The following is a 22678-nucleotide window of genomic DNA, read 5'->3' as shown; positions in this document are numbered from 1 at the left end:
AAAGGAAAACTCCCGGCGGAACGCCTCGTAGTCCTGGGCAAGATGTGGGTCTCTGCCCACCACGGCTATGGCCCAGTCTAGAGCCTTGTCCACCAGGAGGGACATAACGAAGGCTACTTTAGCCTCTTCTGACCCATACTTGGACGGTTGGAAAGCAAAAAAAAGTTCACACTGGGTCAGGAACCCTCTGCCCAGATCAAAGTTCCCTCCAAAGGGTCGAGGGGTAACCAGGTTGGGCTCGGGTTGGGCGGGAGCTCGCCCTGGGGGGGCTGGAACCCCCGGTGAATCAGCAGGGGGAGCAGGGACTGCAGCTCCTCCAGGGAGCGTGTTCAGCCTCAGCTGGATGGAAGCCACCGCAGAGGCAAGAGTGCCCATCTGGACAGCAAGGGAGGCGAGAGCAGCTGAGGCGGAGGTGGACGACTTCTGGAGCTCAGCGATGTTACCCTGAACGGAGGGGAAAGCCTTACTCAACTCCGCCTGGAGGGACGCGAGCTCGGCCGCGTGGGCGGAAACAAGCTCGTCAACTGAATGGGACACTGGGTTGGGCTTAACTGCGGGCGTCTGCCCCGAGGTGCTGCCTTGACTCATGATGGCTTGATTATTCTGTTAGGGTAGCACTAGCAAAAGAGTCAAGTGTGGCAGAACCCCAGAACAGACGGACACAAGAGGCAAACTAACAATAAAAGGATTTATTAAAATGATGGACAAAAGAATAAACCTACTCTAACGGGGCCTAAGTGGGGGGAATGTGTGGATGCCAGAGAACTGGATAATGTAAATGAGGTGTGAGTGGGACTGTACTCTATGTGTCTGGGTGTGAGTGTCTAGCGTGCAAAACTAGTGTGGTGTAGATATGTAGATGAGTGAAGTGTTGAAATATGTACGTGTACTAACCAGTCCAGAGCAGAGAGGGGGAATAGTCGGCAGGCAGGCAGACGGGGGGGTTAGGCAGGAGGAGTAGGCGGCAGGCAGGCAGGGGGTTAGGCAGGAGGAGTAGGCGGCAGGCAGGCAGGGGCATAGGCAGGAGGGGTGGTCGTTAGGCAGGCAGGGACATAGGCAGGAGACGTAGTCGATAGGCAGGCAGGAGGTCTAGGCAGGGGGAGGCAGGTTCCTTTGGGGAGCGAGGATCAACAAAGAAAACAACTAAGGTTAGCAAAATAACAAACAAACAAAACTCTGAAGTGAAACTACTTGAACGAGAATAGACAACAGGGAGAGCCAAACTACTAACCACATGGGTCAAAATAATCAAGCGTCGGAGGAAGGTTTCTGGGGCTTCTTATAGGGCTGCCTCCTCCTGAGTTGATAGCTGGACCCAGCTGTCTCCACTTGAGCCTGATGAGGCTCAACGAGCGCCAACGAGGCAGGAGGGGGCGGAGCCGATGAGGGATTCACAACACTACCACTGCTCACTGTAGGCAGCACAACCTGTGTTTCTCATGCAAACAGCCAGGGCACATGAAGTTACAGTGCCTGAATGTACACCCCCTCCCTGCGCCTCTGTCTGCACCAAGTGCCCCAATCTTCTCGTCTAACCAGGGAAACTAGATAGCCTGCATTTGGAGAGGGGCAATGTGGGCTTAAGTGATAATACCCTCAGTGATGATCTACAGTCAGTATATGAGTCAGTCAGTGAGAGTGCTCCCAGTCGTCAGACAGTCATCCTTCAGAACATACAGCGTCTAAATGGTAGTGATAGTTTGTTTTACACACCTGTGGCTGTTAATGGATGTGTAACAGTGAATGCCATGTTGGACACAGGTTCGATGGCATGCTCTGTTAGTGAGGCTGTTGAACAGCGGCTCATTGCTGCTGGCACTCTAGACAGTGATGTTCAGAGTGACTTAGATATAGTACTGATAGGATGTGGAGGAAAGAGAGTCCATCCTAAGAGACTTTGTGATCTACAGTTTGAGGTTTATGGATGTACAGTGACGGTGCCCACACTAGTTGTCCCGGGTCAGGTAGATGAGCTCATCATAGGGACAAATGTGATCAAGTATCTGACTCACAAATTCAAGGACTCAGACAAATATTGGAAAATGATCTCTGAGACAGTTGGTCCTGTGGCTGGGGGGCGTGACGACTTCCTTGCTATGCTCTCCGGCATCAATCGGTGGAAGGGTGATGATGTGCCCAACGTTGTTGGAACGGTCAAACTCAACCAAGCCGTCACTCTCCTGCCTGGACATGAACACCTGGTGTGGGGGAAGCTTCCAGAGAAATCACGTGGACCCCCGGGCTGCACCGTGGTGGTTGAGCCAAGAAAGTCACATGCAATCCCGAGAAACGTTCTGGTTGGCAGAGTGGTGACTCCTCTGTGGGGAGATGGATGGGTCCCCATGAAGATCATAAACCCCACGGACAAGCCAATAACGATGAGAAGAAACGCCAAGTTGGCAGATGTGTATCCATGCCTGGCTGTTGAGGAGCTCCAGCCCGCTGATGGTCCATGTTTAAAGTCCAATAGTCAACATGTCACAGCTGAACGGGCCCCAACTCCGTCTGACCTGACGGGAGCTCTGAGAGAGAGTGGCCTGAGTGACTTGGATCTCGATTCATGTGAGGTCTCTGAGGACTGTAGGCAGGAGATGTGCAAGCTTGCTTTCAGATACTCTGACATCTTCTCCAAGGATAGGCTCGACTGTGGCGAAGTGAGGGACTTTGTTCACAAGATCCACTTAGTAGATGAGAGGCCATTCAAGCTGCCGTATCGGCGCGTGCCACCAGCGCACTACCAGAAGCTCCGGACAACACTGAATGAAATGGAGGAAAAAGGCATCATCAGAAAGTCAACTAGTGAGTTTGCCTCTCCACTTGTCCTCGTCTGGAAGAGAGATGGCGAGCTGCGCATCTGTACTGACTTCCGCTCTCTCAATACCAGGACAGTGAAAGATGCCTACCCTCTTCCACATCAGGCAGACTGCCTGGCAGCTCTAGGAGGGAACGTGTTGTTCAGTACAATGGACCTTACCAGTGGCTTCTATAACGTCCCCTTGCACGAAGACAGTAAGAAGTTCACTGCCTTTGCCTCGCCTGTCGGCCTCCATGAGTATAACAGACTTCCTCAGGGTCTGTGTAACAGCCCAGGAAGTTTCATGAGGATGATGATGATGATCTTTGGGGACCTCAACTTCATGAACTTGTTGTGCTACCTGGACGACTTGATGGTATTCGCGGCCAGTGAGGAGGAGGCCGTGAAGAGGCTGGAGATCGTCTTCGAGCGTCTGCGGGCATACAACCTAAAGTTGGCCCCCAAGAAGTGCCACCTACTGCGCCGCTCTGTCCACTTCCTGGGGCACATTGTGGACAGTAGTGGCGTGTCAACAGATCCAGCTAAGGTGGGAGCCGTAACGGAGATGACCAAGTCAGACCTGATGTCCTCCGACTGCCAGTCCCCATGCCCCAAGAAGATTAAGTCATTCCTTGGTTTGGTCATGTGGTACCAGCGGTTCATCCCTCACTGCTCCACTCTAGCTAAACCTCACTTCAGACTGACAGCTGAGGCGAAGACGGACAAGAGTAACAAGGGGAAGAGACAGAAGCGTGTGACCTACAGGAAACTGACCGCTGCAGACTGGACCGCAGAGTGCGACCAGGCCCTCCAGAACCTTAAAGAGGCCTTACTCAGCAACGTCATGCTGGCTCACCCTGACTTCTCAAAGCCATTCATCCTTTCCACCGACGCGTCGTCTGACGGCTTAGGAGCTGTGCTGTCTCAGGTTGCCTCCAGTGATTTGCGGGCTCGCCCAATAGCCTTTGCGAGTAAGACCCTGAACAAAGCCCAGAGTGTGTACCCTGCTCATCGGTTGGAGTTTCTGGCTCTGAAATGGGCTGTCTGCGAGAAGTTCAGCCACTGGCTGAAGGGCCATGTTTTCACCGCCTGGACAGACAACAACCCTCTCGCTCACATCCTCACTAAGCCCAAGCTGGACGCTGTCGAGCAACGGTGGGTTGCAAAGCTCGCTGCTTACGAGTTTGACATCAAATATGTCCCAGGGCCACAGAATGTCGTCGCGGATGCCCTTAGTAGGGAGCCTTTTGCGGGAAGGAGAATCGGTGGGTGCCTGATCAGTGAGCCTTACGAGTGTCTATTGAAGGAGTCAGAGGGTCTGTCTGGGGATGGTGTCCAAGAGGCCTTCAGGTGGTCCAACGCCCACCAGTCAACCCAGAAAACCTCTCGGAAAGACCAGTCGACAGCCTCCAACGCAGCTGTGCCCTCAGTCAGCTCCATGTCCCAAGATGAAGTGTCAGCTCTGTTTGAAGGTCATAACAATTGGGACACAGCTGCGAGAGTCAGGTCCACAGTCCTGGTAGACCACGTCCAGAGGGTCATGTCCACTGGCCAAGATGTGTTACCGTCTTTCTCTAAGCAAGATCTCAGAGACAAGCAACGGGAAGATGCTGACATAGCGAGAGTGGTGTTCTACGTCGAGCGGAACCGGAGACCTTCAAGGAGAGAGAGGCCTGGTGAGACTGCGGGTGCTTTGAGGCTTATGAGGCAGTGGGGCAAGTTAGTGATGGAGGATGGTATCATGTATCGTGTGTCCAGAGATCCGGTAACCAGGAAGAAGAGGCAGCAGTACGTTGTCCCTTCGTCACTGAGAGAGGATGCTCTGCGTGGGTGTCATGATAACGCGGGACACCAGGGTCAGGATAGAACCTTCTCCCTCATGAGACAGAGGTTTTACTGGAGCTCCATGGAGCAAGATGTAAGAGAACATGTCAAACGCTGTCCCAGGTGCGTTGCAGCCAAGACCCCAGAGCCAGAGGGCCGTGCGCCACTCGAGAGCATCAAGACTACAGCACCGTTGGAGTTGGTGTGCATCGATTTCTGGACTGCTGAGGATTCTAAGAACCGTCCTGTGGACGTCTTAGTTGTGACGGACCACTTCACAAAGCTGGCTCACGCCTTCTACTGTCCTGACCAGACCGCTAAACAGGTGGCGAGGAGATTGTGGGATGACTTCTTCTGCTACTACGGTCTCCCTGAAAGAATACATTCAGATCAGGGCGCCAACTTTGGGAGCGAGTTGATAGCAGCCCTTCTTCAGGTGTCCGGTGTTAAGAAGTCTCGTACCACAGCCTATCACCCGATGGGAAACGGATCAGCAGAGCGTTTCAACCGCATGTTGGGGAACATGATCAGGACCCTCTCTCCACGAGCCAAGCACGTCTGGCCTCAAATGTTACACACACTGACATTCGTGTACAACAGCACCACGCATGAGACCACCGGATACCCGCCGTTTTACCTCATGTTCGGCCGGGTTCCACGCCTACCGGTTGATGTCCTGTTCAAATCCGCTCTGAGAGACGACAGTGAAACCTCGTTCCCACAGTACGTTGAGGAGCTGAAGTCAGATCTTCGTGAAGCTATGGTGTTGGCAGAGAGACACACCAGTGACGACCAAAGGCGTCAGGCCAAGATATACAACCGGAGAGTCAAGGGAGTGGATATCGAACCCGGTGACAGAGTTCTCCTGGCGAACAAGGGAGAGAGAGGACGCAGGAAGCTGGCTGACCGATGGGGAGATGTGGTCTATGCAGTGATCAGCAAGAACCCCCTGACTCACACCTATGAGGTGCGGAATCCGGTCTCAGGCCAGTCAAAAGTAGTCCACCGTAACCTGTTACTCTGTGTGAATTTCCTGCCAGTCCTGCCCGAGGATGATGATAGTGCCTCAGTGACCTCTGATAGTGCTGATGAAGATAATGGAGCCCTGGATATCTCATCTGAGCAACTCACACTGCTTGACTGTGCTTCTGAAGAGAATGGAGCCGTGGATATCTCTGAGCAACTCACGGGGCTTGACTGTGCAGTGGGACACACCTCCCGTACTCGGCACTGGGTGTCCCAGATTCCGGTACACGAGGAGAGTCTTCGTGCAGTGGATAGTAACCCTCCCACCCCTCCCCATGAGAACAGACCCGGATGGGGGCGTAGTGGCCGAAGAAGTTTCTGGGAGGACAGTTCTGGAGTCGATCGGCGGGTCCACCTGTCCGCGGACGGAGGGAAGCTCTGAGCACACTGCATCCATGGTTGGTCCACATAGCCACACTCATGCTGATACCAGTGCTTTGCTAGCAGAATCTAGCCATGTTCACGATGCTGACACAGTGGTATCCAGAGTAGGCCGCGTCATCAAACCGGTGAACAGGCTGATTCAAACCATGAGCAATCAGAGGGTGTTGAACGTGCAGACGCAGAAACTTAAGATGTGGGCTAGCTCCTTATTTGGCATAGACACACTGGGATAGGCTTTCTTGCCTTTGAGATGTTGTTTTGTTTGTGTTTTCATACCTCTTAGCAGTGCCATTGTAGTTGGCTGGTCTTGAGTTTGAATTGAATGCGAGAGGTGTATAAAGGCACCTTTTACGTCGTCTGTGAAGGGTTTGTGATATGCGCAGCACTAACCTCAGGAGTTCTTTATTGAACAGTCTTGTGGCTTGACAGGGCACATTGTTGTATATGTGTGTTATTCATTCAAAGTGTTGCTTATGGGGTATGGTGGGATTCTTTGACACTTTCATGGTGCTAGTTAGTCCCTCGTGTTTTGGATGTCTTTAGATTATATGTTACTCCCCCGTTAGTCTCGATTTCGTTGAATTCAGGCGGGGAGAGTGTAACAGGGTTATAAATTATATTTAAGTTATAGGTTGAAGTTCATCAAAATCGTTTGCTTTTTATCATTTGGTTAAGTGTTTTGAATTGATTTACCCATGGCTGCATACGGTGTGTAGTGCCCCTAGTGGTGGTTGGACTGGCCGCGTTTAATGTTTTGATGAAGGCCACCGTAGCTCACCCCTTTCGTCTTTGTGAGCGGTTGAGATGGTATGTTAAAGTTTGTGCTCCGGTCCCGTTTTATATTTCCTTTGATAAAGAGTTGCCACTAATATAAACCGAATGTATTATTTGAGATTAATGTTTACCATTGGTTTTTATGCCATTACTTTTGAGTTATGTTTTGTTTATTTGTATTTTATGGATGGATAAAGTTGTGAGCTAACTAGCTAACAGCTAGCTAACAGCCATCTTAGCGTGAGGCAATGTAGCGTGTTCTGAATGTATTGTTTTGCTGACATGCAGGGGCGAGAGCTGTTTTGTGCTGGAGCCTACCATTAAATAACCACCATTTTGTTTGCACATCCAGGTATGTTGTATGTATGTTGTATCCATGGGTATGGTTTAGTCTTGTGTGTTATAATGATATTAATGGTATGATAACTAATAATTATTTGATGTTATGACAAAGGCAGAGCCCTTTCGTCTTTGTGAGCGGTTGAGATGGGGCGAGAGCTGTCTTGTGCTGGAGCCTACCATTAAATAACCACCATTTTGTTTGCACATTCAGATAAATAAACAGCTTGAAAGTGAACCTGTGTGCCTAACTGGTCTGTCCGAATTGTGAGGGGTTACATTAACAGCCGTGCCTTTTTACCTACTATAAGAGCCCCTCTTTACAATGCTCAAGCTGCTATTTACACACAATGACCACTAGTTGGCAGCTTGTAAATTAGCCTGCCTCCTACACAGAAAAACTGCAAAATAGCTTTATACTAGCTTATCGTGATGTGATTTTGTAAATGTGAGGATACTGGGTGGTAGAACGCACATATCTAGGAAAAGTCATGAAAGGAGGGTCCTGAAATTTGATTGAGTGCAAAGATATAAAAAAAAATCTTTACTCACAGGGGTCAAATTACCCCTCGAAGCCGTTCTAGTGTTAAAGCACACATGTCAATTACAAGGCCCGATGTGGCCCGTGCGGTGGTCTTTAAATGTACGTCCGTGACAATACAACATTGAAATGCAGGAGGCGCTACCACGCCTCACTCTCATGCTTTTATCAAAGAATGAATGAAGGCCAAATGGACTACCTTAGGCCACCATATAAAGTATGTAAATGAATCTACCTTTCCAAAAGTAGCTAGCATAAAAAATGGCCAAAAAATAAAAGTGGACAATGAATATCGACTATTTCAAGAAAGATGGGAAACAGAATAAGGTATTGGAGTCATTTGGAAACGAAGCATGAGCCTTATAGAAATATGGTCATGGACCGTTTCGTTGATGCACCGCTCCACTTGTGTGAAAATCTCCTGTCCAGTCGTTGTCCTGTGAATCGCTTTTACATCCAAAAGTTCCTCAGTGACAGAAAACTGAGCATCAACACTTCCCTGAAACCCTGAAAACTGCAGTTATTAAGCCTTTACTAAAAAAGAACGGCCTAGACCCATTTGTACTGAATAACTACAGACCCATATCAAACCTCTCCAGTAAAGGAAAAATAATTGAAACAGCTGCCTGTTTGTGGGCAATTACTTAACCCTGAATGTTCTCTTTGATGGATTTCAATCAGGCTTCATCCCCCTACATGGCACTGAAACGGCTCTTAAGGTCCTTAATGACATTTGTGTAAACACTACTATAGAATGATAGAATGATCATAGAATGATAAAAATGATAAAATAAAATAAAACAATTCTAAGATCATAGAATGATAAAAATAAATAAAAACGAATTAGTTTTCACTTTATAATTTTTCCTTAGAATGATAATAATATATAATATTATACTATAGAATCATAGATCATAGAATGATTTATATCATTTTTATCATTCTATGATCTATGATTCTATAGTAAAATATGATATATTATTATTAGTATACTATGTATACTATGTTCTTTTTTTTCCTTAGAATGATAATAATATATAATATTATACTATAGAATCATAGATCATAGATCATAGAATGATAAAAATGATATAAAAATAATTTAAAAAGAACATATGTATAATGTGTTCTGTTTTTTTTTTTTTAAATGACTTCATTAATTTTTTCCTTAGAATTATAATAATATATAATATTATACTATACACTATACTATACACTATTGGGAGTCAATGGAAATGGAGCTGGGTTTCTACCACCTTCCTAACGGGTGTTATTCACTAACAAACAGGGTGCCCGGTCAGACATTTTGCGGCTTAATAGCGTCGGGAGACAATTCAAAGGTGTCTGGAGAGGGGAGAGGAAGGGGAATATAATACACTTTGAATGGAGTCGATACGACACTCCTGTCGCGATCGGCACAGCGAGAAGCGAATTTCGGGACTTTGCGCATGTTTAAATCCCCGTTAATTGAGTTTGCGGTCCAAAACATCACTTCCCAGGGTGCCACCGCGGTGGTTCACCCCTCAAACTGACGGGAAAGCGATTTGGGAGTCAATGGAGAAAAATCTCAGTTTTAGTATTACTAGACCTTAGCTCTGCCTTTGACACTGTAGTAGACCACAACATTCTAATAGATAGACTAAAAACCTGGGTAGGACTTTCAGGCCTTTCAGCCTTAAACTGGTTTAGATCCTACCTACAGGACAGAAGCTATTATGTCTCCATTGGCAACTTTGTGTCCGACCAAATTAAAATGACATGTGGGGTTCCCCAAGGATCAATCCTTGGCCCCCTCCTATTCAATCTCTACATGCTTCATTGGTACACATCATAAAAAAGAACAAAATTGCCTACCACAACTATGCAGATGACACTCAAATCTACATAGCCTTCTCACCGAACGACTGTAGTCCCATTCACAATCTCTGTAATTGCATTGAGCAAATAAACGCCTGGATGGCACAAAACGTCCTCCAACTAAACAAGGACAAAACAGAGATAACTGTATTTGGTGCATGTGACAAAATTCGGTGCACCATTTTCTCTAACCTATCTGAGAAAGGCAGGAACGGCGTGAGTTGGAGGAAGGAGAACTCAGTGGACTCAGTGGATGAGTGTCTCTGGGAGTTTGGGGTAGAGTGGTTTGGGAGGTTGGGGGCAGGGAGGGAGGGTGGGGGGAGAGAAAGGGGGCTGGACTGTGGGGAGAGTTTATCCACAGTGAGCAATTCAGCTGCCTGTGCTGAGTCTGAAGAATCCTGCGCTTTAGGCCTTTCAGTTGGTTCAAGAGCATCGAGGAAAGGGGGAGCAGAGTTTATGAGGTTGAAGAGTATGTTGTTCATTAAATGATATTCTCCCGATCTGTTTAAGTGGAGGCCATCTCTTTTGAATAGGTCTCTCTGCCTCCAGAATATGTTCCAGTGGTCAATACATTTCGGTCCTTTAAGTTTGCACGCACCAGAGAGCCACGTGTTAAGGCTTAGGAGCCGGCTGAATTCGAGGTTACCTCTGTCAACAGTGGGCAGCGGTCCACAGATGAATGTCTCAATCTTAAGCTTGTCAAGTCTATTGAAAAGTTCCATAAAATCACGTCTCAAGTCTACTGAGCCCATTTTACGTGAATCGGTTTGTCCCACGTGTAATACGAGATGCTTTGTGTCTGGATTTTTAGACAGTGTCTCTTCCAAATATTTTGTTATTTCTGAGACCGTTAGGTTAGGAAGACAGTGGATAGGTAATTTTTTACCTCTTACCTTTCTGATCGCCGAGTCTCCAATCAACAAAGTATCTTTTGGAGGTGAAGTCTGTTTCATCCGCTGCATATCACACAGATAAGTAGAAGAAGGAGGGGGTGTCCTTGAGCTCATGTCTGCGGGCCGGGGAGTCACCGGGGGGGGGCTGGGGAGTCATGTGATTCCCAGGCCTGGGAAATCTTGGCTTGACTTACTGATGGAAGTTACAGCTTATATACTTGTTCACAGAGAGGGAATAGCTTTACATCCGTCTCTCGTAACTTACAATACTGACATTGATTCCCATACATGGCTCTATCCTGTGTCCATGCTGTTCTGCTCTGCTGACCAGTAGGCAAGTCTCCTGTATCCTAGACTAGTTAAACTAGTCTCACTGTTACTTGATATATATGGTATGTGCCTGCTCCTAAATGTCTTGTTTACTCTGAGAGTGGGCAGTTTATGTCCACCATTTAAAGTATATTTAAGACTAAACAATGAATATTGCAATATTTGATAGGCACACAAAAACGCATCAACTATACTAATACTGGGTATGGCCTCCCTTTGCTCTCAAAACAGCCTCAATTCTTTGTGGTATTGATTCCACAAGATGTTGGAAACATTCCTTTGAGATTCTGGTCCATGATAACATGATTGCATAATGCAATTTCTGCTAATTCTTCAGGTGCACTTTCAAGCTGTGAATTCACCCGAAAACTACATCCCAAAGGTTTTCTCTTAGATTCAGATCTAGTGACTAGTGAATGCCACTGAAGAACACTGAATTAATTGTCATGTTCATGAAACCAGTTTGAGACGACTTTTGCTTTGTGACATTATCATTATCATGGGTACATTGTGGCCATGAAGGGATGCACATGGTCAGTAACAATACTCAAATAGGCTGTGACCTTCAAGCAAAGATTGATTGGTATTAACAGGCCAAAAGTGCAATGGTAGAAAACATTCCCCAGACCATTAGACCACCTCCATGAATGAGATGGTGTACAGGGGCCTCATTTATAAAAAAAGTACTTGAACGTCTTGCACATAAGCACATTTTTCTAAACTGCGCTTGTTTAAAATTGCGTACGTCTGTCGTTCTATAAATACCAAATATACTTGAAATTGAAGGCAGGTGAATGAGCTTTGTATTTACGCCCTGTCATAGCGGGGTGTGGACACCAGTGACCACTCGGTGAGCTTCCCGTCTTTGAAAACAGAATCAGAATCAGAATCAGAAGACTTTATTGCCATGACATGTAAACATGTTAGGAATTTGGTTTGGAACGATGGAGCACGGTTTACAGCAGGACAGGTGCAAGACAGGACAAGACAGTGCAAACCAACATCAAAGTGCAAGAGTCATAATTAATATAAATATAAAGTGCAGAGATCAGTGTTCAAGTGTTCATATCCAGACAGTCCAAAGCTCTCTGGGTGGGGGTGGAGGGAGGGTAGATAGATAGGGGTCAGGTCAGGGGGGGGGGGGGGCCCAGCGGCATTTAGGAGCCGGATGGCTGTGGGGAAAAAGCTGTGTGTATGTCGGGCCTTCACAGTTTTTAGGGACCGCACCCTCCTGCCTGAGGGGAGCGGGGCGAAGAGACCGTGTCCTGGGTGTGCGGGGTCAGCCATGATCTTCCTGGCCCTCCCCAAAGCCCTACTTTTAAACAGGGCCTCAAGGGGGGGCAAAGGGCAGCCAATCACCCTCTCCGCCGAGCGTATCACCCGCTGCAGCTTGGCCTTGTCCTTGGCCACTGCGGCGGGGAACCAGATGATGATGGCGGAGGTGACGATGGACTCAATGATGGCCGTGAAGAAGTTCACCAGCGTGGTCTTTGGAAGGTGGAATTTCCTGAGCTGCCTCAGGAAAAACAGTCTCTTCTGGGCCTTTTTTGTGAGGGCGTCGATGTTGGGCCCCCACTTCAAGTCCCGAGAGACTGTCACCCCAAGAAAGCGGCATGACTCCACTGTGGTGACTGGAGTGCCTCCCAGTATGATTGGAGAGGGAGGGGGTGGGTTCCTCCTGAAGTCCACTATCAGCTCCACTGTCTTAAGAGCATTCAGCTCTAGGTTGTTCCGGGTGCACCAGGAGAGTCTATAGCAGGGTTTCCGTTAACCGGTAATTCCCGGACTTTGTCCGGTAAAATTTGTTGAAGTCCGACAAATTGAAAACTCGTCGGACAAAATGTCCGGTGAAAATAATTCCCTCTAAGCACAATTTGAATACAATTCGCTAAAGTTCACATTTTGTATTCAAATTGGCTTCGGGCCACCATTCTCAGCTGAGCACCAAACACACACACACAACACTGCCCGAGAGAGAAGGACCCGCCCCCTCCAGCCAGCCTATAGGCTAACCAAAGGGGGCGGGTCCTTCTCTCTCGGGCAGTGCCGCGCGTGCACGAGTGTGTGTGTGTCCGGTGCCCAGCTGAAAATGGTGGCCCGAAGCGGAAAGCCTTAACTTTATCGCACAATAACAAGGATAACAAACGAAACGGACAACATTTACACTAAGATGGAGACAAACTTCAGCGATATGATCTAACAGCCGGTCTTCAGGACGACATACAGACCCGTATGAGCTTACAGGGCTATCCCCTAAGTATGATTTGACAGGCAGCTAAACGAAATGCCTTCCCAACCAGCGAGACCTGGGGGGTGTTCCATCAACGTCGCCAAAGGAAAACCTAGGCCTACTTCGCCAAGTCCCGCGAGACTCTTAAAAAGATCCAGGCATATCTTGATAGATCTCGCGAGACTTGTCAAAACAAGCCCAGACTTTCCTCCAGCGACGTCGATGGAACACCCCCCTGGTTATAGAAATGACGTTGTTTTATTGATAAAAATAAAAAAAAGGGTAAAACTGGAAAGAGAAAATAGAAAACTCACATTAATCCCAAACAATTTAACAAACGTCAGTTAACGTAATGTGGAGTCCGTTCATTGATCGATGCTGTCTGTTCAGTTCCCAGTGAGGCGCCCGTTCAGCGCTGGACATAATGGCATAGCGCGCATGCGAATCATGTTATATTATTATATATTATATAGCTCGCATCTAATCGTATCGGATGAGAAATAGACATTAAATGGCATATATAGGCCGCTACACAACAGTAATCACCGCGACAAACAGCTATATTAGATTTGAAGAAAAAAAAATATGATTTTGAAAAAAAAATATGTTATTATATTTTAATATGATGACCGGAATAATTCACGTTTGTCCGGTAAATCGAAATCTTCCCGGACACGATGTCCGGCGGCAAATTTTTCTAACGGAAACCCTGGTCTATAGATCTACTTGAATCATTAAATGCATTCAATTGGATGCAGAACTGGAGCGGGACAGGTGCGTGGGACTGCCATGTACCATATATATATGCCATATCATACCTCCGTTTTATATTGAAAAATATGATGATAAATACATGTGGGACAGAGGTATGATGTGTGGTGCGTGGCGGTCCCGTGCGCCCGTCCGTTCCAGCGAGTCAACTCGTATTAGAGTGCTTACCATCACCAAGTGCGCTCACCAACTAAAGCACTTGATTACCGTTGATATAAACATACTATACTAGTCCATCAGCACAGTATGGGAGAACTTGGTGATAAGCATAATACCAGTTGACTCAATTAGACATAATATATTATGTGCTCTGTGCTGCGGGCTATGGTGTTTTTTGAAGGATTTTCTGTATGCCCATCCAGATGCATTGTGTATGTCAAAATGTTGATATGGACCCAATAACCTTATAACAGAGCTTATAATGCTAAATACCGAGGAATCCTGGGGAATCACAATGAATCTCACCTTTATCACGCCTCAATTTAGAATGATTACACCCTACAATAGCCTTGTAGACTGAAATACAATCATCAGTTCCCTTTAAATCTTGAATTCAACTAATTTTCTCGGCTGTGTTGTTCGAGTGCGGCTCACATGCCTGTAATAACTCCGCATAACCAGTAGGTAATGTGTGTATGACAAGTCAATACCTGAAGTAGAGCTACGATCGTTTCCACGGTCAAATTGACTCACATTGACATTTTTAAAATCACTACTTTGACGTGGTTTTCTACGTACAACACGGGTAAGATCAAATTTGATCCAAAGTACTTTCTATAAAGGCCCCAGGTGTTCTTAATAAAGTGTTCGGTGAGTGTGTGTGTGTGTGTGTGTGTATACCATGATGAGAGCTCAAGTGGATGTAGAGATGGAGATGGAGAGAGAGGGTGAGAGCTGGAGGGGGCTGGAGTGGACTGGCCAGCCCATCCAAAGCATCTTCTCTCTGGGTTCTCGGTCTCTGTGACCCCCCCCTCCCTTTGGATGAAACAGCAATGGAGGGAGACAGAGTGGCCGTCTCCAATTGATCATTACTATCCACACACCTGCTCCCCCTTTCACCCCCCGCCCCCCCCTCCCCTCCCTCGTTTCGACTCCCACCCGCATTAAGTTCCATGTCCTCACTAGACCTTGACTAATGGGTATCTGTAGTGTGTGTGTGTGTGTGTGTGTGTGTGTGTGTGTGTGTGTGTAGAAAGGGGGTGGGGGCAGATGTTAGGCTGGAGAGATCGGAGAACTCTATCACTTTATAATGAGAACCGCAGCAGGGTAGCAATGTGGGTAGCATTTTGTCCCAGCTGCTCTCCCTGGAACGTTCCACATCTTTCACCTTTGATTAACTGTAGAAGCTGAGATTAAATGTCCTGACTTCCAACTAAATCCATTATTTACTCAATACCTTTACATGTGTAGCCTAACTTGTTTAAGTCTTGTTGACTTATGGCTTAAGACCATATTTGAAAATAATGGGGACGCGCCGGACAAAAGCGCCAAATTTTTTCCATGTGCTCTACATCACCATAGCTTTCAATTTTTGGTGGGAACCCAGCTAGCAATCTTTGGTTCTAAAAATGTTCAAAGAATGTTACCTAGAACGTTCTCGTAATGTTTTCAGCGGGAAGTTTTCTTTAAGTTCCCAGAATGTTCTAGGATAACGTTCTCTAAAAACATTTTTAAAATGTTGTGTGATAACCTTCTTAAAATGTTAAGTGACAACATTGCTAGAACATTATGCCCTAATGTTCTTGAAAATGTTTTCAGCGGGAAGTTTTCTTTAAGTTCCCAGAATGTTCTTGGATAACGTTTTCTAAAAACATTTTTAAAATGTTGTGTGATAACCTTCTTAAAATGTTAAGTGACAACATTGCTAGAACATTATGCCCTAATGTTCTTGAAAATGTTTTCAGCGGGAAGTTTTCTTTAAGTTCCCAGAATGTTCTTGGATAACGTTTTCTAAAAACATTTTTTAAATGTTGTGTGATAACCTTCTTAAAATGTTAAGTGACAACATTTGTCACGACTAGAGGGCGGAACCCAGAAGCAGACAACGGAGAACAGGTAGTACAACAATAATAATGATTTATTGTAGGGTAGGGGTGTCAGGAGGAGCAGGCTGGAGGTAGATAGGTAGTCAGACAGGCAGGGGGTCAGGCAGGTAGGCAGGTAGTCAGACAGGCAGGGGGTCAGGCAGGTAGGCAGGTAGTCAGACAGGCAGGGGGTCAGGCAGGCGGAGTGGTCGGTAGACAGGCTGGGGGTCAGGCAGGCGGAGTGGTCGGCAGACAGGCAGGGGTCAGGCAGGCGGAGTGGTCGGCAGACAGGCTGGGGGTCAGGCAGGCGGAGTGGTCGGTAGACAGGCTGGGGGTCAGGCAGGAGGGATAGTACAGGCAGGCAGGGATCAGGCAGGGAGCAGAGCTTAAGTAGGAGCCAGTCGCGGTCTTAATCGGCCACACCTGGCACCACTGATAGACGGCTGATGAGCCAGGGGCGGAGCTGTGACAACATTGCTAGAACATTATGCCCTAATGTTCTTGAAAACGTTTTCAGTGGGAAGTTCCCAGAATGTTTTAGGATAATGTTCTCAAAAAACATTCTACAAATGTTTGGTAATAACCTTCTTAAAATGTGAGTTGACAATATTGCTAGAACATTACACCTTATGTTCTCAAAACATTTTCAGCTTAAGTTTTTTGTTTGTTCCCAGAATGTTTTAGGGATAACGTGCTCTAATAACCATTCTAAAAACGTTTGCTTATAACCTTCTTAAAATGTTTACTGAAAACCCTGTTAAAACATTATGCCCAAACATTTTTAAAATATTTTTAGAGAACGTTATCCTAGAACATTCTGGGAACTTAAAGAAAACTTCCCGCTTAAAACGTTTTCAAGAACATTAGGGCATAATGTTCTAGCAATGTTGTCACTTAACATTTTAAGGAGGTTATCACACAACATTTAAAAAATGTTTTTAGAGAACGTTATCCTAGAACATTCTGGGAACTTAAAGAAAACTTCCCGCTGAAAACGTTTTCAAGAACATTAGGGCATAATGTTCTAGCAATGTTGTCACTTAACATTTTAAGAAGGTTATCACACAACATTTTAAAAATGTTTTTAGAGAACGTTATCCTAGAACATTCTGGGAACTTAAAGAAAACTTCCCGCTGAAAACGTTTTCAAGAACATTAGGGCATAATGTTCTAGCAATGTTGTCACTTAACATTTTAAGAAGGTTATCACACAACATTTTAAAAATGTTTTTAGAGAACGTTATCCTAGAACATTCTGGGAACTTAAAGAAAACTTCCCGCTGAAAACGTTTTCAAGAACATTAGGGCATAATGTTCTAGCAATGTTGTCACTTAACATTTTAAGAAGGTTATCACACAACATTTTAAAAATGTTTTTAGAGAACGTTATCCTAGAACATTCTGGGAACTTAAAGAAAACTTCCCGCTGGAAACATTACGAGAACGTTCGAGGTAACATTCTTTGAACATTTTTAGAACCAAAAATTGCTAGCTGGGTATTCCCAGGGGTCTGACACTTACTGTTACTAAGCATCCTCTGCTCCAGCCTCTCCAAAGGGCAGCCCCCCTAGATCCACCAGAACAAAAGATATGCACCTTTGAATGTGTACACAGTACCAATTGTGCATTATTGGGTACAGTACCTGTTTGTGCCCACAGGAGGCGCCCTTTAATATTATGGGCTATTTTGGGGCATGCAAAGGGTGTCTTGCACCCTGAGTATACCCCCTTGTACGGGTCACCCTTGGGACTAGGAGCACCGTGTCGGGGCAAGTGCTTTTAAAACCCCAATGATGTCCCGGGTCAACTGGACCCGAACAGTACGAAAGGGTCCAAAAAGTGAACATCACACAAGGGTTAAGGAAACCTATTTCAATATGCTATCTATGCGTTTCTTATTACATAATAAATGACATGCTCATTTGTATAGAGCGCAACAGTATGGATCCGGAAGTAAATTTTGCTTTATCGTGTAACATTATCATGTAACATTGTGAGAACATTTTGTAAAAGAACATTCTATAATCTGTTACCTAAACAATGTCCCCAAAACATCCTTGGAATGTTGCAGGTAAAACATTCTTCCTTTGTTTACATATCACATTACAGGAACATTCTAGAAAAAACGTTTTGTGATCTGAGGCATCAATAACATCCTGAAAACATTATCCAAATGTTGCTTTGCAAATGTCCTTCCTTTGTTATCGTGTAACATTGTGGGAACATTTTATAAAAGAACATTCTATAATCTGTTACCTAAACAATGTCCCCAAAACATCCTTGGAATGTTGCAGGTAAAACGTTCTTCCTTTGTTTACATACCACATTACAGGAACATTCTAGAAAAAACGTTTTGTGATCTGAGACATCAATAACATCCTGAAAACATTATCCAAATGTTGCTTTGAAAATGTCCTTCCTTTGTTATCGTGTAACATTGTGGGAACATTTTATAAAAGAACATTCTATAATCTGTTACCTAAACAATGTCCCCAAAACATCCATGGAATGTTGCAGGTAAAACGTTCTTCCTTTGTTTACATATCACATTACAGGAACATTCTAGAAAAAACGTTTTGTGATCTGAGGCATCAATAACATCCTGAAAACATTATCCAAATGTTGCTTCGCAAATGTCCTTCCTTTGTTATCGTGTTACATTGTGGGAACATTTTATAAAAGAACATTCTATAATCTGTTACCTAAACAATGTCCCCAAAACATCCTCAGAATGTTGCACCTAACACAAATCTTCCTCTGGTCTGCAACTCTTGTGAATCTGCGCATTCAAAATAACATACAATAAATGTTCTGTTTCACATCATCACAATACATCACATCATCACAATACATGTAAAAACAAACAGCACAGTACTACACCAACATTTTCACCCTACATTACAAGATTCTCCACACAAACAACAAAACACGAGGAGCATTTTACATCGCGCACATACCCATTCAGATGGCAGCCATATTCTGGTACCACCTAAAGTACGGCAACAACAGAAGGACAAAAGAACGCGCAGACCTGCAGTACACCCAAACTCCAAAGGGGGCTCCAACAACAACCAGGGCTGCTCAAGCACGGCGAAACTCATCTACATTCACCACAACTAAACATACATTCCCAACTCTGTTACACCTGGAGACAAGATATGATCACCAAGAGTCCAACATTCCAGTAGGCCTACTGGGATACCATCCTCAACTTGGAAATAATGGGTCTGATATTTGTACGTGCCCACAGAGAACAGGATTTCCCCCTCTATGTGGAGTCACTGAAGGCTCTCGTCCCATGGTTCTTCGCCCTTGATCACCAGAACTATGCCAGATGGATTCCTGTCCACATCCGTGACATGGAAAGCTTGCCCACGTCCATTCACAATGAATTTGAAGAACATGGTCACTGGGTTATTTCCAAGACCACAAACAGATTCTCAAGCATTCCGATAGACCAGGCTCATGAGCAGAATAATGATCTGGTGAAGGGTTCTGGGGGTGCAGTGGGACTCACAGAGAATCCCTCAGCATTCAAGAAATGGATGATCGCAGGGCCTGAACAAGCACGACTCCTAAAAGAGTTTGAGCAGGAGTATATTTCAGAAGAAGGCAATAAACAACAACACCATGAAGAAGGAATGTCTACACAGAAGACATTCAAAGAACAAGCACTAGCTCGGGTGCACACCATCACTGGGATGAGCAATCCATTCCTAGATGATACCCCCGAGCTTCTAATGCTGGACACACGAAATATAACTGACGAGTCTGTGGTTAACACAGTCCGCAATGTGGAATCAGTGGGCAGAGATCAGTACAACAAGTACCATGAGAGAGTGATCAGGAACCACACACACTCCATTCACGAGCCCATCAAAAAGAACTCACTGCCTCTCTTCAGATGCCCAACACCCAAGACCAAGACCAAGCAGGCAGGGCAGATCTCAATGTTGAAGGATGATGTTGCACTCTTCTCCCAATTATATATAGCCATGCAACACAGAGAGGGTGACATGAGCACCTTTTTTAAGCACGAAAACCATCCATACCCTCCCTCCCTATCTGACAGAGGGAAACTACGCTTGGGAAAGAAGTCAGATCTGCTAATTGTTCTGACAGAGAAGACACAACAGGAACCTCCAGGTACTTTTTTTTATAAACAAGTTGTAATCAGTCAGTGGCATTAAGTAATATCAGTAATAATCAGAAAAAATAGCATATCATTCTCTTCAAGGTCTGTAGAGAGTCCTTATTTACAGTTTGTTTTTCGTTTTTTAACTAACTTTCTTTTTTACCTCCAGGGACTTTTGATGTCAAAGTACTCGACGGTGCTGCTGTTGTGCACTTCCTGTCCACCACCAACATTACCACATTCGACGAATATGCCAGTTATGTCTTTGTTCCCCACATCATGAAGCACTTGGAGACCTCTGCAAGAGTTGATGTGGTCTGGGATACTTACATCACCAGCAGCATAAAAGAGTCAACAAGGGAGAAGCGAGGCAAAGGGATACGACGGAAGGTGGCTGGTCAGAACAAGCTGCCAGGGAATTGGACAGATTTCCTGCGTGACCCTATGAACAAGCAGGAACTCTTCACCTTCCTCTCCAGGAAGATTGCATCCATTGCCTGGCCAGATGGTAAGCAGGTCTTCATTACATTTGGCACCAGAGTGGTCGGCACAGACACCAGCCACTTCATACTGCCATGTAACCATGAAGAGGCCGACACCAGGATACTGATTCATCTGCTTGATGCCCTGGAGCATCGCTCTTCTACCTGCTTGGTACGCACTGTGGATACAGATGTTGTCGTTATCCTCATCGGAAAGTTCCATGCCCTGCTCACCAAGTATCCAGCTGCAGACATCTGGGTCGCTTTTGGCACCGGCAAGAACTACAGATATCTTCATATCAATAACATCTGCCATACTCTGAACAAAGGTAAGTCCACAGCACTTCCAGTCTTCCACTGTTTCACAGGCTGTGACACAACCTCAGCATTCTGTGGGAAGGGGAAGAAGTCAGCATGGGAGGCTTGGAAGTCCTACCCCGAGGTCACCCAGGCCTTCAACTACATGGCAGCGAATCTGCACACTCCCGTGACCATAGATGCCCAGCAATTTCAACTTCTGGAGCGCTACACAATCGTCCTTTACGACAAGACGAGTGATGTGGAATCTATTAATGAAGCACGGAGAGAGTTGTTCTGCCAGAAGAACAGAACGATGGAACACATTCCACCAACACAAGATTCCCTTCTGCAGCACTTGAAGCGAGTTGCCTACCAGTCTGGGATCTGGGCAACATCTGAACTGGCTCAGCAGCCGACACCCAGTCCAGAAGGATGTGGATGGACATTGGATAGAGACAGCCAGGTCTGGCTTCCTGTGTGGAGCATTCTACCAATGGTTTTCGAAAGCCTGCACTGAACTGGTCAAATGTGGCTCTAAAAGCGCAAGTGGCTGTGGTGCAAAGTGCTCATGCAAGAAAGCACACTGGAAATGCACAGATTTTTGCAGTTGTAAATGTGACCGATAATTTTATGATATAAAATGCTTTGTTATGTTAAAAAGTGAAGCACATAAAGTTCAATTCAATTAATGCATGTTGTCCATTTTTCAATATACATGCCATTGAAAACATACATATTATGTCCAGCTGCTTAGGAACCGAGTTGAAAATTATGGATACATTGCCAGAATGAACATATTTATTTGATCTCGGCACAAATAATCATCTAGTGATATTCTCAATAGCTTTAATGCATTCCTTGACCCAGAAAATGTATATTTTGACACCAAGATTGACCTTCTATGTGGCTTGGAAGCCGAGATATTTGCACTTATAGATTTTACATGGCGGCCACCTTGGAAATCCAAGATGGCCGCCATCGGCCATCTTTGAAGGGTATACCGCCTTCCACTAGGTGGCAGTATTTCGATTGTTATGCTGTCCAGCTCAGTTAGGAGTCTGCCATTTTATTTGTTGATTAGTTTCAGACGTTCATGTTACGGTGGTTGTCTATTAACACTAGGAAAGCCGTGAGGTGTCATCGGGCACCAGTGAGTACAAAAAAAATTCTACCATTGCACTCGATCAAATGTCAGGACCCTCCTTTCATGACTTTTCCTAGATATGTGCGTTCTACCACCCAGCATCTTTACATTTTCAAAATCGAGTTAGTATAAAGCGATTTTGCAGTATTTCTGTGTGTGCCTGTGTATTTGCCTTGGGATTCGGCTGCCATCTTTTTCTCCAAGGCTGCAATTCTCTTTTATATCAGCAGAGGTAGCAAGGGGGCACACACTGTGCTCAACCTTCAGGCTTCAGTGCTGAATTAGATACAGTGGATAAGACTGATATTTGTAACATAATGTGTTTATATATAGGCTATATATAGCAATAGTGATACATAAGATATGTATATGTACAGACAATTATGAAAATGATAAACTGTACAGTATGTCTCCCAATCCCTTCAGATTTGTTGGAGCTGAGGGTTTTTTTCCACAGCGGGTTTACCCAAGTTCCATGCAATAGTGATAAGATATTATGATATGTGTAGCCTATGTACAGTTATGAATGATACACTGCACAGTATGTACCTATCAAGTTGTGTGGTGCATGCATAGCTACTGCAGCAAAGTAATTGGAGTAACCTACGTTTGATTATGCCTGTACTCATCAACGAATATTATATAACGAACGGATATTTATAATATTGTATATAATGTTATTGTATAATGTTTTTTTCTGAGTGGGGCAGTCCCACTCATAGTTTTCATGTTATTGGACTGATATAGTGAAGACAGACAGGAAAGTAAGGAGAAGAAGGGCCGACATATGTGTGCACGACCACGGTGCTAGACCACTAGACCATGTTAGG

This window comes from Nansenia antarctica (genome assembly GCF_963989245.1).
Source record: "Nansenia antarctica genome assembly, chromosome: 4".
In the NCBI taxonomy this organism is placed as follows: domain Eukaryota; kingdom Metazoa; phylum Chordata; class Actinopteri; order Argentiniformes; family Microstomatidae; genus Nansenia; species Nansenia antarctica.
This window is presented reverse-complemented; position numbering follows the sequence as displayed.